Raw genomic sequence first — 27,172 nt, forward strand, 5'->3', positions numbered from 1 at the left:
TTTTTTTGTAAAGTATTTGAATAATTTTCAGTGTGGTAGGAGAGGAAATTTTAGTAGCAGTAGAGGACCGCGTGCTTTGAGCCTCATTCTACACAAAAGTAGTAGTTGTAGCTAATTGTGAACTTTTTTTAACAAAACATTAATTTGCGTGTTAGATTAAGTTGAGTTTTTGTCTATTCTTAATTATAATTTAAATACTTTTTTTTTCTATTTATTTTCTCGGTCATTGTCCGTGCATTTCACATTAAAACTATTCTCGCAAGACAAAGATAAAATTTCAATTTTTTTTTTTTAATAACGTGGAAAAAATATCGACCAAAAAAAAAAGAGTTGTAAAAAATTATTGTTATCAACTACTAGATGCCTATCTTATTAAATGCATGTTTTTCAGAATCCAATATCTGAATATTCGGCTCCACCTTTATGACACTGGTCCTATTCTTTAAGCAAACAACGGGCCACATGGAGCAGCTGAGAGGGCTGAATATGGCCCGCGTCTCCACTGTGGTCTGGTTATCCCATTCGATGGCTACAGAGAGTCCTAATAATGAGCACAACAGCCCTGCACCGAACAGCTGGATTAACCGAACAATGAAGCAGGTGTCATGTCATTGAAGCCGAGAGTGCCTTAAAACTGGTGGATGAAGAAAATTTATATCACCAGTGAGATGCCGTAAACATACAGCAAATAAATTTACTTTACCTACCAGTTTATTAGCACTCTTAGCTTCAATGAGGTGACTTCTGCATCCCGCACGATTATTGTTAATTCCAGTCTACGAAGTCCGTAGCAAGGACGAAATTGTAGTCTCTGGATAGATTAAACTGATCTGTCCCGGGTATGCTTCATGTAGTATTGCTATAGCTGCGCCAGCCTATAGCCTCAAACTATAGGAGATGTTCATTAGCAAGTAAATAGTACGCGATACAAAATCAAATAATACTAAGCTTTGTTTGCATCTGCTAAGTTACAAAATCGGAGAAATGACAAGAAGTCTGATTTCGGTTCACCTTGGTTTAAGCTAAAATAACTTTTGTCTTTTTAAATCATGGGTTGGACCATGTCGAAACTTGTTGCTAGAAATAGCATTGGGAAATTACTTTCCTAAATTGTTTTTGAGAGTCATTACATGTTTAACTTAAATCGCCAATTGTGTTATGCTTTTTTAATATTACCACGTATTATGATCTTCCGCATCAAATTTGGAATTGAAACAAATTCTCTTTTTTTTATTACAAAAAAGCCGCTAAAACAATTACTGTGTTTGTCCACTGTGTTAATTTATATAATGAAATTTTTACCAAATAAAGTTCGAGTATGAACAGTTTGCTCATTAACGGGTATTTATATTCTTCTGTTTCTGTTTTATTTTTCAGATTGATGCTTCGTTCATTTTATGTATATAGAGCAAATTTTCACGGAATAAATAACCTTGCTTCTCTCGTGTCTCCAATCTATTTAATTCAGCAACTTCCCACGTTGTGCGGTACATTTTTTATATTTTTGTGTGCGATGGCCCAAACTTCTGCCGATGTTCTGCGAAATTAAAAACGCGCAATTCCATTTGACACCAAAAGACTTTCTATTAATTCCAAAATAAACCTGTAACATAGGTGCAGTACATTTATCAAACATATTCGCATCATGATTCTAGGTATAAGGTTTGATATTTACATTTCTTTGAGGCTAATTTGCTGAAGTATTATATAAGCAATCCAAGAGGCTCATATTAGAAAAGGCAAAAAGTTCCATTAATTTTAATTTGTCCTTATTCGATTTACTAAACAACGATCTATACGATGGACCAGTCAAACCCGGTCCGTCATTCTTAGTTTAATCCTGATAGACAAAAATCTGTAAATATTTTAACTTTTTTTTCAAAAAAAAAAATGTTTTCAACCGTAAATCGCTTTTTGGCGCAACATTATCGGCCCAAAAAGTTTCGAATTACGGAAAAAGAGAGAATTTCAAAAGATCATGAATTGAACTGGATAATCTCGATCTTTTCTTTGTTTACATTCCGTTACTTGATAAGCCGTGACCTTGATGAAAGAAGCGTTTTCAATGTGGTGACGGTCCCTAAAACGTTTTTCGTTAATAACTCCTGTTCTACTGCACGAAATGCAGTGAAATTTCGTACCCTGGCTGTATTTTGCGGTCTAAACATAATTATGTAGTAAAAAATAGGGGTTCCCATTTGAAAATCAAGAGTTGGGGCTCGTTTTGCTTTGTATATGGTCCCGTATCAAAATTTTACTAACGTAGTTTTAAAGAAGACTTTAAACCAAGTCGGATGACACCTTTCTTTCCTTTCTAGCATGTATAGTGGCCGAATAATTAAAAGTGTTTCGTTTTTTTTTTCTATGACTGTACAAGCCGGGGATCCTAGAACCCTATATGAGGTTTTTCAGGGATGCTGTTAACCCTGAATTCGTTTTTATGGATGCACAACGCCCGACCACATAGGGCTGTCTTGGTTAATGAGTATCTGGAAAGCGAAGATATTCATCGAATGGATTGGCCAGCCAAATATCCTGACCTTAACCCCATTGAACATGCCCGGGATGCTCTTGGGAGGGCTATTGCGATACGTCAGCTCCATCTAGAATCATTCCAGAATTAAAAACTGCTCTGGTGGATGAGTGGGAGGGTCTTTCCCAAGCATTCCTTAACTCTCCTATTAACAGCACCCATACTCGTTGTGAATGCTGTCTATCTCTCAGAGATGACCATACAACATACTAGAGGTGCCCACACACCATACGAGCCTCAATTTCATTGCCATCTTTCATCATGAAGCTCCGTCCATATTGGACTGTTGGCAATAACTCTTGCCAATGACTGGAAATTTTATTTTTGCTTTGCACACATTATTGTCATACTCTAAGCTATATCCATACCAAATTTCATTAATCTTAATATATAAAAATCAATGTCCTGAGATAACATATATATTAGGGTGGTCCTTTTTAATATGGGAATTTTTTTTTTTCAGAATTCAACAAGTGACGCCCCCTAGTTTTGTGACACTATAATAAAAAGTAATCGGTGCAAAATTTGAACTCGATCGGTCAATAATAACACGTGCCCCTAGGAGGTTGAACTTATAACACTTTTGATAATTTTCCCACAAATCTTCGGGTTTTTACTTCAGACCCCGTACATCGTTTCTCCTATGTTTGCAAAATATTTTTACAGCGAGGTAGCACTAAAATTAATCTTTTTAATTACTTCATATCGTCTAAAGATTTTACATTGAATAAGAATGAAATATTGCTCTAGAAACTTTACCTTAATCGTACGCTTTTCTCAATCTATATCAATCGTGTGCATTTTTTTCCCGATAGTCTTGGAGATAGTCTGTTAAATACTAAATTGCTTTTGTGACTCATATTTGGTAAATTGATTGTGAAATTCTTCGATTAATTGTGCTCCTCTTTCAGTTGTATCATTCACAAATTTCAGCATTTTAACGATATCTCTTCCCTTTAAATAGCTTCCTTCATTTTGCCATGAATCAGGATCAAATAGGAAATATCTTTCGGTGTTTGTAACTTATCAAACAGTTTTACTGACTTGTAATTGATTCTATAAAGAGGAAGATCTTTACTAAGAAAGTATTCCAAATCATCTACTGTTATTTGAAATGTTTTATACAGTCATCAGACACGTCTTCCAATTCAGCAAGCATGTTTTGAAGTAGTCTTTTCCTATCTTCAAAGTTAATTCCTTCATCCAATACGGACAAAGCTACTAGTTCATCCCCTAAGTATCATAAGTGATGAATTTTTCAATCATTGCTTCTGCTGCATGTTTGTCACCATTTTGTAAGCTGCAGGTTTTTTAGACAATAGACTTTATATTAATTTAAAAGGCCTAGAATGGGTTGCTGCGAAAAACTATATTTTCATACAACACTTAACTGTAAAACAGCATTTACGTGCAATGTCTTCATGTAGTGTCAATTTAAATTGCTTCCTAAATATATAAATTTTCGAACAAGAAATTCCTTTTGCCACCCCTCTGGGTCAGGGATAAGCTCCAGGTTGCCGAAAACATAGGAGGGAGGACTTCACCAAGAAATATTATTACACGTTATGAGAACTCTCTGTAATATTTCTTAATTCTGCTTTCAATGAACAATAATATGTCATCAAATTCTTCTTTTAGAATTTATGTGTTATGTGTAATTTTTTAATTTTGAAGCGCTTAAATAATGGAATATTGAGTCTAGAACTAAGAAAGGCAAGAACTTCTTTAAAGACACTCTGCATTACGATTTCAAGTGCATGATAATAGCAATACAAATGCAATATATCACCGTTCAACTTTTGCTCTAAAAAATTACATGCACAATTTATATACGGCCGGTATTGTAAGCCGCTGTATAAAACACTACAGCTTGAACAGTTAGCAATAAAGAACAGTCATCTAAGATATCATATACAACTGAAGAAATATCTCAGAAATTCTGAGTAGCTGTTCAACATTGGAACCTGAAGCTATCATGGGAAGCCTATCGGCGTTTTTTTCCAGTTACATCTGGATGTAGCTTTGTATCCCAGGGAATAACTAAAAAATCTAAATTTAAATTCATGAAATCTGATTTTACCTCTCGAAGATTTTCTTTTGCTCTCTTAAGGGATGTACGATTGATCATAAGGTTATTTGGATTTAAATTTACTGCATCTACATAGGCTGTTAATAAATGAGCAGCATCTTTTTCCCTAATGTGGCATTTGTGTAACATTGATGAAATGCGAGCAGATCTCAATAGTTGTAAAGCTTTTTTGCGTTTTGGTAGACCAGATATAGAAAAAAGGTTCAACAGGTTAGGATAGATACCCATTTCGGTTTCTAAATCTTTTGAATTGCAAGAGGAATTTGATGATAATAAAGGACTATGTACTGAAATAAAAGGCAGTTTAAAGTATGGATTTTTTCATTATTCCGATCTGGAATTTTTTTTAAATTTATGTTATAGATATGGAAAACAGAGTATTTTTTGGTAGAGTAATCGAGGATTTTTAAAAAATTAAATTATAAGAATGCATAGACATTTAAGTATATAACTGAAGAACAGCGAATTAAAATATAATTGTCATTACTTATATTTATAGCATGGAAACCTAGTGACCCTATTTGCCACACCTATTACATACACAGAAAATTTTCTAAATCAACACCCCCAAAGCCTGGAGGAGGCAATTTGTTGTTGTCAAAAATCGTTCATTAAAGGCCTAGGCCATTCGTTAATGGCCTTTAGAATCCCTTGTGTCCATCTTGGTGGAAAGAAATGTTCCTCTGCCGCTTGGTTTGAAACAAACGCGAATAACGGTATGCCTGTCCCAAGGCCATTGGTGTACATGTACCCTATGTAATATGTAAAATTTTACAGAATGAAAGTGAGAGAATGGTTGGTCTGGAAGTAGCAACATCTATTGAGGTTCAAAATTACTTTAATTATGAAACCAAGGAATATTTTTACATAAAAATGAGAAAATTCGCAATTTTTTTCTTTAAAACTCAAAAAAGGGGCCTCTAGGGGCACGTGTTAATATTAATGGATTGACTTAAAATTTTGCATGGATCATTTATTTGTATAATGGAACAAATTGAGGGGGCGTCGTGTAAAATATCTACAACTTCAAAAATAAGGACCACCCTAATATATATATATATATATATATATATATATATATATATATATATATATACTAGCTGCGTTGCCCTGCTTTGCCCGGTCTACCTTGAAAAAACCATTGCGTCATTGAAGTATCTTCAATAACCAGGATTAAATGAAAGAAAAAAAACCATCATGCAAAATTTTCTCGCCAAACAATGACGACAGATACTAAAATACTTTTAAGGAAGTAAAATAAAATGAGAAAGATGAATTTAAAAGGCGTAACCATGGAAACACAAAATAAAATAAGTTTCAGAATTGAAAATGAGAAAGATAGAAACAATGTATTCAAAAAGCGTTACCGTGGAAACGCAAAATAAAATGGTTAAAAACTTGAATAGAGAACAGATTTTTGAAGTTCATTTAATTCACTTGTAACTTTTTTTCTAAAGGAGATAGAGGGTTAAACATTCGACCTTAGGTCGAGTTAGATCTGGAGCAAAAAAAAACCGCTCTATTCAGTGGTGTCAAAAAAAAAACTGTGGGACAATTCCTTCACTTTTTATTAATAGATTTAATGAAGAAGGTAGTGCCTAAATTTCAGCTAAGCCTAAACAAATTCGAGCTAAAAAACCAAATAACTCCCGGTGTAATGAGGTTAGAGAATTGAAATAAATTGCGTAGAACGCGAAAAATTCTACTTTTTTCAACGATATGTAATGTTAATATGTGAAGTAATTTTTCACCCCCGTATTCGGGAATTTATGTGAAAATTGGGTCCAAATTGGAATAAAAAAAGAACTATTCATCGAATTATTTTCGAACTGGTCTGCAAACCTTCTCAGGACTTAAAGGAACAAACTGTGAAAATTTCATCGAAATCAGCCAGGTAGTTCTCGAGTTTTGCGAGTTCAAATTCGATATTTATCAATTCTTGATAAAACTAAACAATAATTGTGGCCTGATAAGAATAACAATTAATGCTAGAAAATTCAATATGACATTACAAATTGTTATCGAAAGAAGATAATACTTTTTTGCCTTGCTTGGCTAGCGCTTATTGTTTTCCATTTGTAGCTGAGTTATTTCTCTCGAATTCCCGAATCGGTTAATTTAAAATTTTTCTGTTTCGATTTTTCTAATTTCTGAGTTACGATTTAATTGTGTCAAGTTATGCAAATCATCTACAGAATTATTACGGATATATGGTGGTAGTTTTCTTTTCAGTTGATTGACCATTATTTCTTTTTACTTATCGAATTCTGTAATCGTACTACCATTTTATTCCACTCATGATAAAAATTAAAAATGGTTTAACTAAAAACGCGAAATCTCGCCAAGGCTACTTTGCTCGCACAATACTAAAACTATAACCCTAAACAAATTTGGCGAAACCTTTCAGCTGAGAATAAAAGGAATAAAGTAAATTCTTTCTCGGTTCTTCATTTTGTTCTACGACAGAGGTTCCCAACCGGTGGTTCGCGAACCCCCAGGGGTTCGCGAGGTGCAGGAAGGGGGTTCGCGAAAATTTCGGTGCAATGGTGGATTTTTCCTAGTTTGGTAAAAAATTATAAAATATTCAATTTGCACACATAGTTACTAAATTTTTTTTTTAATTTGAAAACACGCCAGACTCTTGTATTAAGCTCAAAAAAAAAAAAAAAAAAAAAAAAAAAAAAAAAAAAAATCTTTAAGCGGTTTTATAATCTTGGTTAAAAAGAAATTTTCTCATTTTTTTTCGATAGACAACAAAAAGAGATATCCTTCCTTCTTTATTGCGAGGCGCCATGCAGAAACGTTGTATTAAGCTGTGGCGGGGATCACGATGATCTTAAAAAGGCGCCATCGCCTGGAGTCAATCAAACAATATACACAATACATATGTCGAAAAAAATAAAGAATTCTCAAACAATGCATAATAGGGGTATTATTTCTAATCTGGTTGAAATATAACTCGGGAATTTCCGTCGAATTCAGTCATCGAATAGCAGACATGACAGCAAAAGGCTCCAAACTTAAAATTTATTACTGGATTTTACCCATCTGTTCGTTTTTTAAAATATATAACATCAGCATGCTCATAGTTCTGGGGAAATAGTTGTTAACAGACGTATTTAGAGATACTTTAGAGATGCTTGAAAACAAGTGATTTTGTTTGCAATTGGTTTTGCTACGTGAACTTGCTACTCTGTTTGTGAAGTTATAATCGTGTTGGTAATTTTTATGATTTAATAACTTTCTGCTGTTATGGATCGATGGTTGAAAACTGGTAGTTTGGTTGAGCGACAAATGGACAAGCAGTCAATCGATCAACCCTCAACATCAGCAGTAACTTTCGAATCAACACAGGATATTGAAATAGATAGCTGTAATGAACTGCCGCCTCCCCCGACTAAACAGAAAAGTGAACTAGGGGGGGGGAAGCAAAAATATGACAGTGACTATTTACAAATGGGCTTTTATTTTACTGGAGAAGAGTCTGAACCTAGACCGCTTTGTCTTCTCTGCAACGAAGTTCTAGCGAACAGCAGTTTGAAACCGTCTCTTCTGAGAAGACACCTCGAAACAAAGCATCCGACACACAAGGACAAACCTATCGAATATTTTAAAAGAAAATTGGAATATAATAAAAAGTGTAGCGTCTCTACGTTCCTGTTAGAATCCAACGAAGATAGTAAAATGGCCCTTGAAGCTTCATATCGAGTCAGTTATAGAATTGCAAGATCTGGACAGCCACGTACAATTGCAGAAAATTTAATTGGACCGTGTGCTAAAGATATTGCTAAGTGTATGCTGGGAGAAAAGTCAGCAAAAAAAATTGACCTGGCTCCGCTATCAAACAGCACAGTATCACGCAGAATTACTGATTTGGCAAGTAATGTGGAGAAAGAACTTGTGAATAGAATAAAAGAGAATAATTTTGCGATCCAGCTTGATGAGTCGACTGATGTAGCAAACGCTGCAATATTACTTGTCTATGTTGGGTATATTTTTAACGATACAATTAAAGAAGATGTACTATTTGCAAAACCTTTGAAAACCAACACAACTGGAGAAGCAATTTTCGAACTGGTCAACAGTTACTTTGAAGAAAATGGAATAGATTGGTCTTTGTGTGTGGGTGTGTGCGCGGATGGTGCAAAATCAATGACAGGAAAATTTGTTGGCTTTGTGGTGCGAGTAAAGAAGATCAACGAGAAAATTGAATGGACTCATTGCTACATTCATAGACAAGCATTAGCATGTAAGCGTATTCCCGCAGAATTATCCGCTACTTTGAATGATGCGGTAAAAATTGTAAATTTCATAAAATCACGTGCCACAAACTGCCGTCTATTTCACGCTTTTTGTGAGGAATTGAGAAGCCTTCATGTTACTTTACTTCTTCACACAGAAGTTAGATGGCTTTCCCGTGGCAAAATTTTGACACGCTTATTTGAATTGAAGTCAGAAGTCCAAGCATTTTTTGTTGATCATCCATTCCACTTGTCCACTTGCATATTCGATCCTCTTTGGATGCAAAGGCTTGCATATTTAGCTGACATCTTTTCAAAATTAAATGAATTAAATCTATCCTTGCAAGGTGCAGTTGTTAATATTTTCGTTGTATATGATAAAATTGAAGCTATGGTAAAAAAATTGAATTTCTGGATCCAATGCCTGGAAATGGGTGAGCTTTCTTGTTTCACTTCTCTTAGTAGTTTTTATCAGAAAAATCAATGAAACTTGATGAAAGCGTTAAAAGAAATGTATGTGAACATCTGCAACATCTTGAACTAACTTTTGACGAGTATTTTCCTAATAGGCGTAACGTTCCTCTCTCAAACAACTGGATACGCAATTCTTTTGAAGGAAATCCATGCTTAGAGAACACCCTGACATTACCTGAAAAGGAAATGCTCATCGAGTTATCCTGTGATAATTCATTGAAAACTACCTTTAAAGAGCTCTCGTTAATTGACTTCTGGCTCAGTGTAAGAAATGACTATGCCGTTTTGTCCAAAAAAGCAATTCGAATTTTATTACCATTTTGTACAACATATCTGTGCGAGAAAGGATTTTCCTCCTATACTTATCTCAAAGATAAATACCGAAGCAGATTGAATGCAGAGCCTGATTTAAGACTCAAACTGTCAGACATTGAACCAAACTTTCAGTTTCTTTGTTCCGTCAAACAGCCACAAATATCGCATTAAGGATTTTTTCCCCAATTTAAAGTATGCTTAAAAAATAGTTGGTTTATAAAACTTCTTGTTTATAATTTTTCTTGTAGATGTAGTTTAAACTTTTTATTAATGTTTGCACTTAATGATATTTTACAATTATATTTTTGTTTATTGCAATCAAATGCTGCAAAAAATGGAAAGCAAACATGCTGTTTTTTTATTGTTTCTTACATGTTACTAATTTCAACATCAGGGGGTTCGCGAACTTTTTTGCCTGTTCCAAGGGGTTCGCAAAGAGAAAAAGGTTGGGAACCGCTGTTCTACGATAATATATTCAAGAAAATATTTTGCATACCGTCCATTCCAACTAAATACTGCTGTAAAATATGGTAAGTTTAATTAATTTAAGATTAAAAAAACCCCCATATTCTTACAAATTCATACAAAACAATAAAATTTTTTACCTTGTATAACGTTATCCAAGTTTGTTAATCCAATATTTTCGCTTTCACCAATTATTAAGGAAATAATGAAAACTAACATTATTTTGAGAAGCTCGAGAAGACTACTAAGGGACGAATTAATTTCTGTAGCTGAAAGGAAACTAAGACAAATCGATTGCGTTAATAAATACTTAGAACAAACTGTCTGTGTTTACGTCAACAGACACACGTGGAACGCAACGTGGCAATGTTTTAGTTTCATTTGCAGTTTTGTAAATCACCGCAAGGTAGCGTATTCGAGCGCTGGAGTTCCGAATTAGTTCGCGAGAAATTAATTAAAACCCCTTAATTTCTGCGAAATTAAAACCTGTCATTGAAATTCAAATCCCTTACTTTCGAAGGCTTTCCTCCATTCAAATCATTATTCAGTACTTCATCTCAACTTTTGGTCGATAGCGAACTGTAATTTGATGTTGTTTTTGTTTCTCACGTGATTCTTCGAGCCTTTTCTCAAGTCAAATCATAATGTTTCTGTCTTTTGCTTTCATTTTTTTCAAAACTAGAAACGAAGTTTTTAAGAACATCATAACAGGCGGACTATCCTTTTGAATTTAGAAGAGTGCAGTTTCCTGTTAAAGTTTGCTTTGCAATAACCATTAACAAGTTACAAGGACAGACATTAAAAGTAGCAGGGATTGATTTAAGAGAAGACTTTTTTTCACACGGCCAATGTTATGTAGCTTGCTCCAAAGTCAGTTCATCAAACAGCTTAATAATTTTAGCACCAGAAAAAAGAACTAAAAATGTTGTATACAAAGAAGTTCTAACTTAAACATAGGTATAATAATAAAATGTGGATGACCTGTGTTTGCAAAGATAATCAATACTTTAAAAGGATCGTTAATAACAGTTAAAGATCGGTTAAGGACAAGGGCATATATATAAGGAGTCCATGGGCCCCGGGATCCTTCCCAAATTAGAAAAAGTTATAGGTAATAATTATTATAGGGGATTTTCGAAACTAGGTGCATCGAGCACAGTTAACCCCTGCTAATTCCATTACCCGAGCAATGCCTGGTACGGGAATGCTAGTTTTTATATAGTATTTCTCGAGATGTTTGGAAAAATGCCTTCCATCTCTTAATTTTGTCCACCAATGTATATATGAGCTAGGGCCTTTGAGCTAAATTATATTTTTCCCTATCACGAATTGCGACAGGCCCCTTCTCGTTCGGTTTTTTGCTTTTACAAATGTAATGGAAATGGAAAACAAATTCGCTCCCGTCGTAACGTCGTAAGATATTATGACTGGCGATTTTCTTGATTATGTTGTAATATACTTGCAATGAATGTTAATGCAGTATCTTAAGGATAATAAACAATCTAGAGCAAATGAAGCGATTAATTATGTTCGAACCCGATTTATTCATGGCGACAGAATTCAATAAATATCTACATTCAATCTATAACTTTATTAAATAATGAATGCGCTGCTCTTACGCTATGCTCGATGATTATTAGTTAAAAACATCAAAAGCTAAAGGGATTTTTTTTTAAATTGCAGTTTTTGTAATGAAAAAAAGTTATTAAAACTAATTTCCAACGGAATAAACATTAAACAAATATAACAAATAATTCAGGAGTAGCCCGGGTATGAATTTGTAGTTGTTATCCTTTATAATACTGCATCATTGCATAAGAGTTATTTTTAAGTCTCACGTTACTGGTCAGGGAAAGGGGGACTGGGTGTGCGACCTGGTGGAGGATAAAATAGGATACATGCAATTTAAAGAGACAGTAACGAAAAGCGAAAAAAATATATTGGCATTATAAAATAAGCCAAATCACCTCCTAGCAATTCCTAGTACAGATACACTTAGGGCAGTTGTCTCTGTTTCTTTTGAAAAAACTAAACAAGTGATCCAGATACAACACTAAAGAGCCCTCTAGGTTTATGCTGAGAATGTTACAAGAATTAAGACCGTATGGCAGTGGCTTCGATTTTGATGACAAAACCTCTGCCAGAGGCCTTCGTTTTAACATTATTGCCGATCCTAACACAGTAGGGTCATGTCAGGGTATCACATGAGTTTGTATACATATAAAGAACCTTTCGAAACTCTTCCAGAGTGTATACTCTGGTTTTGCTGCTACGTGGAGGTAATTACTCTTTCAACTAAGTTTAAAGCTCTAGAATATTAAAGGTTTTTTTGTTTTTGTTTTTTTATTTCTGTAACCTATTTTCATGTTTTCCCAAGTTGGATAAAAATAGATTCCTTTCTGAAAATTCAGAATTTGTGTTCATTTTACTTTGTAAATGGTTCCGGATCAAAATTTAATTTGAGTCGTTTTAAAAAAGTCTATACTCCATTTTATATGACACCTTTTTTTTCCTAGCACGTAAAGTTGTCGGATAATTAAGAGTTTTGTTTTGTTCTATGACTACCTATTGGAGGTACTTTTCTTTTGATTTGCTAACTTTTGAACCTTCTGACTACCAGTCATTATAAATTTTTAATTGCAAATAAATATGTAAAACTTAGCTGCGAAGCTGATGTTGGTCTATTAACAGGTGGTGATGTCTAGGAAATCCTCGATTGAGGGGCGCGAAACGAATGTGAATTATGCTGGAAATTACTGTTCTTAAATTGGGGTTCAAGTTTATTTAAATGTTTGTTCTGCGTGAAGGGAAGGATCATGTACTTAAAAAATGCGATCGAGGCTAGAGATGAGAGAAGCCGTTCCCTGTTGGTAGTAAGTGCAACCTCTTTTACTTGAAGCCCCTGGCATTCATTTGAATTTTGACGTTTTAAATTCAAATTATGTTTTTCGCAATCACGAATTGAGATAGGACTCTACTCGTTCGCTTTCTTGTTTTCGCAAATTGATTGGAAACGGAGAGCAAATTCGCAGCCGTCATAAGATAATATGACAGGGGATTTTCTGAATTAGGTTGTTCAAGGTTACCGACAAAAAAAAAAAAGGTAGCTTGGATGTGGTATTAAAGATATGGTTATTGTGTGTCCAATTTATACTCGTTCACTTCCCATACAAATTATATTTATGGCGTATACCGATATGGTATTTTTATTTCTTATCAATCAAAAGCGATGGGTATTAATAATTCGGAAATTTTGTATTCAGATGAAGTTTTGCTATTTAAATTCATATAAATAGCTATTTTTCCTGGAAAAACACGATTTTACGAAAACTAAAAAAAAGCTTTTTTAATGGACAATTTGCTTAAGCTAAGCCTTGCAAAAAAAATGACTAAAAACCGCAGACGATCTGTAATTTTGACATAAAGTAAAATTTGGGAATAATGTGTTGGTGCCGAAATTTTTCATACAAAAAGCTTCTTCGAATCCGATTGGTTTACTCAAAAGTCATTAGGGTGGGACGCAGGCAGATCGACATCAGACACAAAATCGACAGACCCATATTTTTTTTAATCTCAAATCCTTACATTCCAAATTTTAATTTTTCAATATTTATTTATTTTATATATTTTTGACTTTTTTTTTCGATTTGAACGTTTTTTTCCCTTGATGCACTAAGCCTTCTTTCTTTTCTTCCTTGACTTTAAAGGAAAGTAGGCTTAAAGTGAAGAGGAATACAACAAACAAGATTTTTTAACAAAGTTTAGATTCAATACCAGCTAATTCCATTGTTTAAAACATTCCAATAGAGACAAAAGACATTTCACCATAGACTAATAATAAGAGTAGACCGAGCTATGGCAACCCTTTTGCTGCTCATAAACCAAACCATGTGACTGGTGGATATCCTAGCAACAGCGGGCGTTGATCGAAGCAGACGATCAACGCGAGCGAGAAATAAAATAAATAGAATTGATGGAATACGGACGAATGAGCTTTTATGAAATCCTATTTGTAAATTTGTTATTCTAAGTTGTAAATATTTTGTTAATATAGTGAGTTTTTCGTTTAGATGGTACTGTGCATTTTCTTTAGTCAATTTTTCAATAACTCTCTAAGCAATTAAAGATGCAAACGCCCAAAAAGAATCGGCAAACGGTAAGATTCTTACATACAATTTCAATTTAAAATACCGATTAGTACATTTTTGCGTTAACGCAAAACGTTTACGCCATTCCGTTCACGCGAACGCAAGATTTCCAAATGAAATAAAAGTTACTGAGAACTGTGATCAGAAACTAATTACGAATGTCAAAATAATACATAACTAAAAGAAAAACAGTTCAATCTCTGCACCTGGAAAAAAAAATTATAATGAAAACACATTACGTCTTAAAATACATGTCGAGTGCCAAACTATAGATAATGTTGCCATCTAGCAACCATGCTGCCAAAGTTTTCGCCAAGCCTTTCCACTAGTCACGTGATGTATCCATGAACCAATTTTTTTCATCAGCAAGTCTGAGAAAGCTCGGTCTACTCTTATTATTAGTCTATGCATTTCACGCTCTAACCAATTCGTTTTTTTTTTTTTTAGTTTTTTTTTTTTTTTTGAGTGATATTACATTTGATTATTTCTTTATTTTTTAAATTAGCAGTACATTAAGCAATAAATTCCTTTGTGCCACGGAATAACTGGAAATATCTAACGTTTTTTTAGCGCAAATAAACAGAGACACGTTTCGGGATTTCCAGGAACTCATTATTCGATTCAAGGGTGTGAGCTTCTAGATGTAAAGACATCGAAAAAAAGCAACGAGAATGGACAGCAAACAGAGTAAATAGCTAAATAGCAGTTGTGTGATTCCTTAAAGTATAAAAAAATTCTAATGATTGCGTCTGGGGGTTCGCATCGCTCAAGCTTAGGGGTACGATTCCATCCAAAAAATTTTGCGCTTTCAAATTAAGTAAAACATACTACTTTTTAGAGTGCATGACTTCCAATAAAATTCACGCATTCTGTTTACACATACGTTTTTCTGTCGATCGGAACTACAATGTGTTAGTGTTTCCTTTCCTATTTTCCTAAACTTTTCAAAATTGATTTTCCGTTATAAAAAATCAACTTTTTTAATGCCGTAAAATCTCATTATAGCGAACACCAATCCCATGAACTAGTCATTTTACTAAATCTAATAATGAGTCCCGTTTTAATGGAAAATGCATTGCTTGACAGCCATTACAACGAATATCCTGTTGCAACGAACAGAATTTGTGGAACCCTTAAGCTTGATGAAACGTGATTTAGTTTTTTTATTCAAGGCGCTTTGCATCAGGCATGTGGTAAATTTTGAGGATTTGTGATCTCGTTTAAGAAGGATATCATTCTTGGGTGTAATGTAATGTAACATTCGAGGCGGGTATGACAGCTCCCTTGGGGGTTGGGTGCCCATGCGTACATAAATAAACGATATGAACTCTACACGATAACTCAAACTCGTAACGATATGAAATCTGTACATAGTATAAAATGAAGTCCCCAAAAAGCGTCTGTGTGTTTGAACGCGCAAAACTCGAGAACTACCCGGCCGATTTCACTGAATTTTTCACACTTGTCCGGAAAAGGTTTGTCCGGAAAAGGTTTGAAGACCACTTCGAAAACAATTCGATTAATAAATATTTTTTAATTCCAATTTAGGTCCAATTTTCTCATAAATTCCCGAATATGTGGAGTAAACATTGCTTGCATATATTATTATTATATATCGTTAGAAAGAATAGAATTTTCTGCGTTCTCCGCAATTTGTTTCAATGCTCTAACGGTGGGAGTTATTCGTGTTTTTAACTCGATTTTTTTAGGCTTAGCTGAAATTCGGGCACTACTTTCTTCATAAAATCTATAAATAAAAATTGAAGGAACTGTCCCACAGTTTTCTCTTTGACACCATTGGAAAAAGCGACATCTTTTACTCCAAATGTATCTCCACCCAAGGTCGAAAAACTAAGCTTCTATTTCCAAAGGGAAAAAAGTTACAAGCCTTTTTAAATCAAATTCGAAAAATCTCCTCTCCATTCAAGTTGTTAACCATTTCAACCACTGTTACGGTTTTTAACCGTAAGAGTGGAAACATCCGTTTCCAATGTTACGCTTTTTGAATCCATTTTGCTTCCTTCTTTCTCATTTTAATTTCTCAAAATTATTTTATTTTGTGTTTCCCCGATTTTTACGCTTTTTAAATCCATCGTTTCTTTCTTTCTCATTGTAATTTCTTAAAAGTATTTTAATATTTGTCGTCACTGTTTGGAAGGGAAATTTTGCACGATGTTCTTTTTTTCTTTCATTTAAGCCTGATTGTTCAATATTCGTCACTTGACACAATATTTTTTTCAAGGTAGACCGGGCAAAGCCGTCAACGCAGCTAGTTAATACTAAATCAATGTGAACAATAAGTAGCTGTAAAAATGCCTTTTTTCAATTACTTTTTTTTAAGAATCAAGGATACGAATCAACCAACTACATAATGCATTCGTAAAATAACTGATATCTGCTTCATTTACGAAACATCTATTGCCACGCAAATCAATACAACAATTTGTTTTTATATTATGCGAAGAATATTTTTGATACACATTAAAACTATTTTAATTACTTTATCATCAATTTACGTAAACAAATGATTTAAAACCTATGTCATAAAAATATTTTTAAAAATGTCTTTTACTTAGTCACTTAGTCACGTGCAATAACATTAAAAGGAAAGGGAGACAGGGGGGGGGCATTGAATTTCCCGTCCAACAACATACAAAATTTGATATTCTGCTCAACTATCATATCAACATACTCAATTCACATTTCCTGACTGACGTTAAAGACTTAAAGAGACAAGGTATTTTAATACAAGATTACTTTGAGTTATTCTGGAATCATAATGTTCGTTAATGGAATGTGATTTTAAGGTATTGAAATATTCAAAGTTATCTGCATAAATGCTTCAATCCATTGGTGTAATTGATTCAATGAAATTCGGCTAATGTCATTTTGCCTCATTTGCAGATACATAATTCATATTTTCTAATTCTATGGTTATGACGTCGCATTAAGCTAGGAGACGAAGTAAAATTGAATTAATATCAACCGCAATCGTATGAACATATTTGATTGCTGAATCCTTTATTTTCTAGCGCTAAACAAATATTTAATTTTGTATTTATTAACATTATGCCAAATTTTGAGTTCAAGAGGGAATATTTAATCAGCAAAGGCTCTCAGAAGTTCGTGCATAATATATTTGCAATGAATGTTTATGCAATATCTTAAGGGTAATCAACAATGCAGAGCAAATGAAGCAATAATTATATTTCGAATCCGATTTATTCATTGTGACAGAATTCAATAAATATCTAAAGTTAATCAATAAGTTAATTAATTAATCAGTTTTCATTCGTCTTCGGAGTAATACAAGTTTAGTTTAAGATGACCACTACAAATATCAATTTGTCATACAAGGTGCGGTAAATTAAATTGACAGTAACCAGAAGTTTCAACTCTACTGATCGGACTCGAATGAAATTTGAAAGATGTCGTAGGAGAGGTAAGTCCAAAGCGGATACACTAATATGGGTAGTAAAAAATGTTTATCTTAAACACATTTTCTTTAATTATCATTGTTTGTATTCCAAAAAACAAATTCAGGCAAACACTTATTTTAATACAAAGTAAAATCAAAAAATTGAACCCTTCGGAAAACTCCTTTGCCGGCGGGATGGGCCCAAAACGGGTAGGGGATCTGAGCAAAGTGGGTAGTCAAAGCACTTAAATTATTTAGTCGAATTAAACCAACTTTGATGCTAACGGCAGCTCACAATTTTAATCGACAACGTTATCCAAATCAGTGAAACCATGCTTAATTGTAGGACGTTTAGTCTTGCAGTTGCTTCAGGCTCAGTTACCATTAGTCCAAAACGGGTAGGCCTTTGCATTTGTGTCAGTTAGACTTGGTTACATGTAATCAGAATCTACGGATGGGCAGAAGAGTTTTCTTTTGCATTTACCGATCACTTAGAAAATAAGCCGAATTGATAAATTTTTACCTAATTTTTACAAATAAAGGCTTACCCGCTTTTCCTATGCCCTCATTGCCAAAAAACATGAATTCACGTCATCCAACTATAACCTTAAATCTAAGTCGCGAAATGAAAAGACACTTCTTATGTAGTATTCATAATAAATGTCACCTAATTAATACTTAAAATCAACAAGGACATATTATGAACCATTTCGGAGTAATCAAAGCTAACGAAAATCAAAAAATTTCAATGAAATATGTAAAAAACGTCGTTATAGTGTCTTACCTTAAAAACGGGTACGCCAGGGAACTGTGGTTGCCGCCTGTAAACAGTTGATACCTGAAGATTCTTAAAAGTTCATCGGATTCTTAATAGCGTTAAAGGGGGTTTAATACAGTTTGGGCTTATTTCCCCCAACAATCAAACACTTGGATTAACTTTTAACATACCATCCTCATACATATACACTGTAAAAAAATTTCGAAATATTGCTGAGCATTTCCATGTAACATTTTAATGATTTTTATCCACTTCCTGGAAAAATCAAGTATCATTGATCAAAACTTCTCCCGAAACTTCTACACGTTGAGACTTCTCACTGTTATGAAAAATATGTTTTGCTCCCAGTTTAAATATTAACTGTGCGTATTTATAAAGAGTATCGGCTACTGTAGAATTACGGATCATTCATGCGGATTAAGCTCCCACAGGGAGTTAATAAGTAGGGTATAAGTTGCCTTGCAAGAATTGTAAGCGAGTAAAATTATCGTTACATAAATGCAGAAAGGGAACATAACTGAAGTTCTATAAGGTTATGGCGGTGCCAACCTTACTATACGGCTCTCAAACATGGACTTCGAACAATCAAGAAACTAGTAGAATTCAAGCAGCAGAGATGAAGTATTTGCGATCACTGAAAAACTGCACTATCCTAGACAAAATAAGGAATGAATCTATTCGAAGGGAATTACAGATATTCAGCCTCAATGAAAAATGGAAAAACCATGTTCGACGTATGGCACGAGGGAGACTTCCAAAAGCTGCCTTTTATTACAGACCAAAGGGCAAACGAGACCGTGGTAGGGCCAATAAGCGGTGGGGCGACCAAGAAGCCGGAACGGGCTATATGCCTAATCCTTGAAGAAGAAGAATAAGAAAAATTGCAGTTTCGGCTTTGCTTCGCCTGTGTTTGTAATACTGCTCATGGAGCTTTCTTAATAAATCAGGAAACTACCGAGCTATTTTATCATACCTACCTAAGTTTACTCTATAAACACGACTGGCTTCAACGGGACGATTTCTGAATTTTTTAGGAGGCTTCTGGGATAATTTCAGGAAGGTTACTGAATATTTAGCGGAAAAGTTCCTGATTTTTGCAAGGTATTTTACAGGCAGAAATTAAGCACATCAGCTGCCCATTATTTGCCAGGAACGTTTCTGATTCGTTTTTACACTGTAATAGCGAGTTCATTGATCGATTAACGCTTCTGACATCACCAACAATGAAACTCGCGCCATAACATGATAATTTAATAATATTTTTTGGTAATGTTTGGCAAGCATGACAATGTTTTATTTTGACAAGGCTGAACTGGATCCGGTCACTTAACTAATTCACTGTCAAAACTATAATTTTAGGAGAATGAAGAAACCAAAGATGCGTCAACAATGAAAGCTATACTGGAGTTAGGATTAAAATTTCAACTGTCAAAATATCACCAAACAGGCAATGGCTTCGTTAAAATGTAGAACCAGTTCTCACCGCTTCATACCTTGACGGTGAAAATTGGTTTTAGTTTTTCTGGAAAGAAAGAATAACACGTTACTCTTTTTAACAAAGCCAATGCAAGAAAATAAAGAAATTATAGGATTATTTTGAATTGTTTATTATCTTTTAATTTTGCTTTCACATTTATTGAAACAACAATTCATAATGTTGACAATATGTCCCTCTTTGAGTTACACTTAACCAAGAGCGCTTTTGCTTTACGCTGTAAAAGCGATTCAGAAACGTTCCTGGAAAATAATAGGCAGCTGATGTGTGCCCAATTTCAACCAGTAACATATCTTACAAAAACGAGGAGCGTTTTCCGATAAAAGTGCGTAACCTTCCAGAAATACTAGGGAATCTCCCCTGTTAAAGCTAGTCGTGAACCTTCTACAAAATTGAATAGGTTTAATGTATTTGATTAGAACCTTCCCGGTTTACCAAGAAAGCTCCAGAGGAAGTAGCACAACCATGGCCAACGCTACGCGAATAACTGCAAGCAAGAACCAAACATACTCCTTGCTCGCCGGGCTGCAGCTAAACAGCGACTTATTTGCTCCCATTGGAAACTTATTCAATCCAGACGAGCCGCAATTAAACTGCAGTCGATACACTTAACAAACACGCTCAGTCAACCTTTAAACTGGTAGCAAAAAAAAATCTTCATACCAAGAAAAAGTCTGCATTCGTGCATCTTTTAGCAGGTCATGAAACCTTTTTGCGAAGATACTTGATTTTGAGGGGAAATAGGTGAAAACCTCTGAAATTCCGAAACGTTCCACGGAAATAACCAGTGACGTTTCGGAATTTTTTTACAGTGTAGATATAGAAAATGAATATTCTGAAACTTCATTTAGAAAGAGCATTTACAATTATGTCGGTGGATATTTAAAGGTTTTGTTTTAATAATATGCATTTACTTTTATGATCCTTTGATTAAAACCAAATTAGAAAAAAAAAACCTCTTAATTTTATTTTTTTCCTTATATTTTCTTTTTCTTTAAATAATGTTAACAGATTGACATTGTTATTATGATGTACAGTCATAGAAAAAAAAAACGAAACACTCGATCGTATTCAAAGACTATTGACACTACAGACACGTGAGAGGTGTCATTGTTTCAGGAATAAAAAGTTCTACAAAATTATGTTAAAAAATTGTTGTTAAGGGTTCGTCTTCATATTAAAACGAGCATCAACTTCAAATTTTTCAAAGAGAACCCCCTTTTTTTATCACATATTTGTGATCAGCATCCTTTTTTAACTTTGCATGCAAAGTTTTGTTTAATTCGATCCAGCCGTTACTTCAGAATCGAGTTTTGAAAAATTCCTCTCGTAATGTTAAAACGTATTTTGATATTTTTACTCATAACACAAAAACTAGATTATGCACGGCAAAGATTGTTTTTTTATATCAAAATATGAATCGACCCAATAATAAAAACGCCCTTTACAACATCTAAAATGTAATTTTAATTTTTTTATGAATTATTTTAATACTTTTTGAAAAAAATATGATCTGAAACCATATTAAATTTTAACAGAAAAACAATCTAGAAGAGCTTTTGTGCGGGAATCCAAAATTTGAGCTCAAAATATTCAGTAGTTTTTGCACTATGCTTAAAACTTCATTTTTTCTTACTTTAGGGGACCGTATACTTTTTTAAAACAGAAATTATGAAAGTTGGTTTCTTCGTAAAAAAAGAAAAAAAAAATGTTCAACAAAATAAGCAAACCAATTATAACGTGGGTTTTCTACATTAGAGTTACGTCTATGAATTTTTTAAATGCATAAATTCATTCGTTGTCCCAGCAGAAAAACAACACAATATTGCAACCGTCAGTTTTTTGTGGATATCATTCGAACGTCAATGTGTAAATAATGCGAAACACTACTTCATTGTTTAATAAAAGAATATTTTACAGAAATTTTTTAATTAAAAGAGACACTTAAAATACTTCTGTTTTTTTTTCTTGGAATAGACAGTGTAGAATTAATGGCTCTTCCCGGTAATAATTTGCTAAAAGGAAAAATTATTGCCTTGTCTAAATCGGGAAAAAGCACTTGAAAAATAGCCGACAGTGTGAAGTTTCGCCTTTAACAGTATCCAGATGGGTCAATAGGTAATATTTGCTCTTAGATAAGTTTACTGGTTTTTAGGAATTATTATTATTATTTTTTGTAAAGTATTTGAATAATTTTCAATGTGGGAGGAGAGGAAATTTTAGTAGCAGTAGAGGACCGCGTGCTTTGAGCCTCATTCTGCACGAAAGTAGTAGTTGTAGCTAATTGTGAACTTTTTTTAACAAAACATTAATTTGCGTGTTAGATGAAGTTGAGTTTTTGTCTACTCTTAATTATAATTTAAATCCTTTTTTTTCTATTTATTTTCTCGGTCATTGTCCGTGCATTTCACATTAAAACTATTCTCGCAAGACAAAGATAAAATTTCAATTTTTTTTGAGTAATCACGATTGCTTATTGCTTTCATTTGACTGTTTTGATGTCCTATCATTTTATTTTCCCACCGCCACCCTCCGCACCGTCACCGTCGACCGGGTCCTCCAGATGCTGCTCCTATAGCGAAAGCCGTCTCCAGGTTGCATCCATGTCCTACACACACGCGCATACATACACAACTACACACACACACACAAACACACACACACACACAAACACACATACACCTACACACACATACACACAACTACCCACACATTCATGCCTGCACACAGACTCAAACACATATGCCTACGCACACATCCACATACCCCCCCCACACACACATTCATACACACAACTACCCACACACTTATGCCAGCACACAAACACACATACCCCCCGCACACAAACACACACGCCTACACGCACACACTCGTGATTGCGAAAAACATAATTTGAATTCAAGATGTCAAAATTCAAATAATTTTTTTTTTTTTTTTTTTTTTTAATAACGTGGAAAAATATCGACCAAAAAAAAAAGAGTTGTAAAAAATTATTGTTATCAACTACTAAATGCCTATCTTATTAAATGCATGTTTTTCAGAATCCAATATCTGAATATTCGGCTCCACCTTTATGACACTGGCACTCTAATTCAACTTTCTGGTCCTATTCTTTAAGCAAACAACGGGCCACATGGAAGAGCTGCGAGGGCTGAATGTGGCCCGCGTCTCCACTGTGGTCTGGTTATCCCATTCGATGGCTGCAGAGGGTCCTAATAATGAGCACAACAGCCTTCCACCGAACATCTGGATTAACCGAACAGTGAAGCAGGTGTCATGTCATTGAAGCCGAGAGTGCCTAAAAACTGGTGGATGAAGAAAATGTATCTCACCAGTGAGATGCCGTAAACATACAGCAAATAAATATACTTTACCTACCAGTTTATTCGCACTCTTAGCTTCAATATGTTGACTTCTGCATCCCGCACGATTAGTTTCGATTCCAGTCTGCGAAATCTGTAGCAAGGACGAAAGTGGAGTCCCTGGATAGATTAAACTGATCTGTCCCGGGTATGCTTCATGTAGTATTGCTATAACTGCGCCAGCCTATAGCCGCACACTATAGGAGATGTTCATTTGCAAGTATCTAGTACGCGATACAAAATCAAATAATACTAAGCTTTGTTTGCATCTGCTAAGTTACAAAATCGGAGAAATGACAAGAAGTCTGATTTCGGTTCACCTTGGTTTAAGCTAAAATAACTTTTGTCTTTTTAAATCACGGGTTGGACCATGTCGAAACTTGTTGCTAGAAATAGCGTTGGGAAATTACTTTCCTAAATTGTCTTTGAGAGTCATTACATGTTTAACTTAAACCGCCAATTGTGTTATGCTTTTTTAATATTACCACGCATTATGATCTTCCGCATCAAATTTGGATTTGAAACAAATTCTCTTTTTTTTTATTACAAAAAAGCCGCTAAAACAATTACCGTGTTTGTCCACTGTGTTAATTTATATAATCAAATTTTTACCAAATAAAGTTCGAGTATGAACAGTTTGCTCATTAACGGGTATTTATATTCTTCTGTTTCTGTTTTATTTTTCAGATTGATGCTTCGTTCATTTTATGTATATAGAGCAAATTTTCACGGAATAAATAAACCTTGCTTCTCTCGTGTCTCCAATCTATTTAATGCAGCAACTTCCCACGTTGTGCGGTACATTTTTTATATTTTTGTGTGCGATGGCCCAAACTTCTGCCGATGTTCTGCGAAATTAAAAACGCGCAATTCCATTCGACATCAAAAGACTTTCTATTCATTCCAAAATAAACCTGTAACATAGGTGCAATACATTTATCAAACATATTCGCATTATGATTTTAGGTATTATGTTTGATATTTACATTTCTTTGAGGCTAATTTGCTGAATGTTTATATAAGCAATCCAATAGGCTCATATTAGAAAAGGCAAAAATTTCCATTAATTTTAATTTGTCCTTATTCGATTTACTAAACAACGATCTATACGATGGACCAGTCAAACCCGGTCCGTCATTCTTAGGTTAATCCTGATAGACAAAAATCTGTAAATATTTTAACTTTTTTTTTTTCAAAAAAAAAGTTTTCGACCGTAAATCGCTTTTTGGCGCAACATTATCGGCTCAAAATGTTTCGAATTACGGAAAAAGAGAGAATTTCAAAAGATCATGAATTGAGTTGGATGACCTCGATCTTTTCTTTGTTTACATTCCGTTACTTGATAAGCCGTGACCTTGAAAGAAGCGTTTTCAATGTGGTGACGGTCCCTAAAACGTTTTTCGTTAATAACTCCTGTTCTACTGCAAGGAATGCAGTGAAATTTCGTACCCTGGCTGTATTTTGCGGTCTAAACATATTTATGTAGTAAAAAATAGGGGTTCCTATTTGAAAATCAAGAGTTGGTGCTCGTTTTGCTTTGTATATGGTCCCTTATCAAAATTTTACCAACGTAGTTTTAAAGAAGACTTTAAACCAAGTCGGATGACACCTTTCTTTCCTTTCTAGCATGTATAATGTCCGAATAATTAAAAGTGTTTCGTTTTTTTTTTCTATGACTGTACATTTTTCTCTAAATAATGTACATTGCTACTAAAACTAAAGTTTTTATGATGTGGCTTTTTACCTGATGTGCGAAATAAAACGTATACATTTTTCTATGTTTAGAGCTAAGTAAAGGCCATCATTACTTTTTCATTCTTTTGTATACATTGTAAAAAAAAGTTATTGAGAGATATTTTTCTTTCGAGAAATAAAATAATAATTAAAAAATGCAGGAAAAACATGATTACTTAAAATGCATTTTTCTTCAAATTGGGTTTACTTTCAGAGTATTTTTGTATTTTCAATGTCATTTAAATCCTGTAAATTTCCATAAAAGTTTTTAAATAATCTTTTAAGTTAAGTGCATCCTAGAAAAATAAAACAGAGCAAAACTTTCAACGAAAAAAAAAAAATTCCCAAACAAGTAAAGAACTAAGATAAAAAGTGGTTTAGTCTGAGGAAATTTATTTTTGAGCAATTTGTTTTTAAATTCAACTTGCTTACTAAGCCGAAGACAAAGTTTAGTGAAAAAAGTGATTCTGTGTCGCGTGTATTATTTGACTTTAAAGAAATAAATTCACTTAGTACCAAATTTTTTTTCATTTTTTCTGCCTGAAGAATACAGCATAGCGCATTCTTTTTTTACATTATTTCGTAGTTAAACTAAGTTTTTCGCGCGGAAAATGTTTGATGCTTTCTTAAAAGCTCACTTGGCCTTTTTATTAATGAAGTGTTGATCAAGATGCTTAGTGGGGGGGGGGACGGAACTTTTGTTCCGTCATCATAAAAGCTCAGTCATTTTCACCGCCAGCTCAGATGAGTGCTAATAAGCACGAAACTGCAGTCCTCGGCTGGAAATGACTGAGCGGGCGGTGTATTTCACGTATTTCTGCTTTAGCCCTGGCTAACGGGCGGTAATTTACTGAATATACCATGTATCGCGTTCAATCTTCGAGTTAAACCGAGCCATTGCTTCGGTCACTCGTCTGGTCTGCTAATTCTATATTAACTACCAGTTTGTTTCGTACTCTTGGCTTCCTTAAGAGGTTTTCCACCTCCAGCTAAGTCACTTTCCTATGCCGGGCTGATGAGCGCTAGTAAGCATCAAACTGCAGTCCTCGGCTGGAAATGACTGAGTTGGTGGTGTATTTCAGGTATTTCTGCTGCAGCCCTGGCTAATGGGCGGTAATTTACTGAATAAACGACTTAGAAGTCACCAAGTATGTTAAATATAAAGCAAAAACATGGTAATTGATAGGGGTGTCATGGAAGACAAAAGGATCGCCAAAGAAGTGATAAAAGGTATTTTAGAAATAATTTTGGCGACAGAAGGATTTTAGGAGGCACGTGAAATAGGAAGTGGAATGTCGAAACATTTTGTTAGTAGCTCAAACAAGTAACACATTAATAATGGAATAATTGGAAAATTGCAAAGAATTGCAATGGCAGCCAACCGGTTCAGGAAAAAAATGTTGAATAAAGCAGAAAGTAAAAAGTTTCGAAACTAATACAATGTACTGCACTGAGAAAAAGGAAATTTGAAATTGATTTCGAGTTCAAAATTTGAAGATGAATGTAGTTAAAAAAAAAAAAAAAGAGAAAATGCGATTTTAGCACAAGAGCATCAATACAGTGTTCCAAACTGCTCACCGTTTAAAAGAACGGTCGTTCAATTTTTAAATGAACGAACGGATTCGTTCTTTTTTACCCGTTCGTCCATAAACGACACATCTCTAGTTGCAATGTCGCAAGAATAACTGATGATGAAAAGTTGAGTAAAACGCACTTTCAGTAACACAAAGCAGCTACATAACTTCCATCCCGCAAAGGTTTGCCTATCGGAATTCCAAAGCCCTCGTGCTAAACGTTTCACTTCCAAAATATTTACTTTTGTGTTTCTTCGTTTACTTGTGCTTGTTTTTAAGAAGAGTTACTATAAAATATTATTTACGTGTACTGTCAGTTAACTTATTTGCTTTGGGCTTACCTCCCCTACAGCCGAGGAACTTAGAATCAAGATCAACGTATGTTTTTGCAGCCTTGAGGAAATTGAAGGAAAACCCATTTTGTGACATACGAATAAGGCCGCTATGTAAGGGAAGCTGACTTATCCGACATTTTGGTTCCAAAATTTTCGGGGAAAATTAGTATTTGTACAAATGCCTCCGTGCAGAAAGTTGGTGCTTAAGCTT

Source organism: Uloborus diversus, chromosome 9 (genome assembly GCF_026930045.1).
Source record: "Uloborus diversus isolate 005 chromosome 9, Udiv.v.3.1, whole genome shotgun sequence".
In the NCBI taxonomy this organism is placed as follows: domain Eukaryota; kingdom Metazoa; phylum Arthropoda; class Arachnida; order Araneae; family Uloboridae; genus Uloborus; species Uloborus diversus.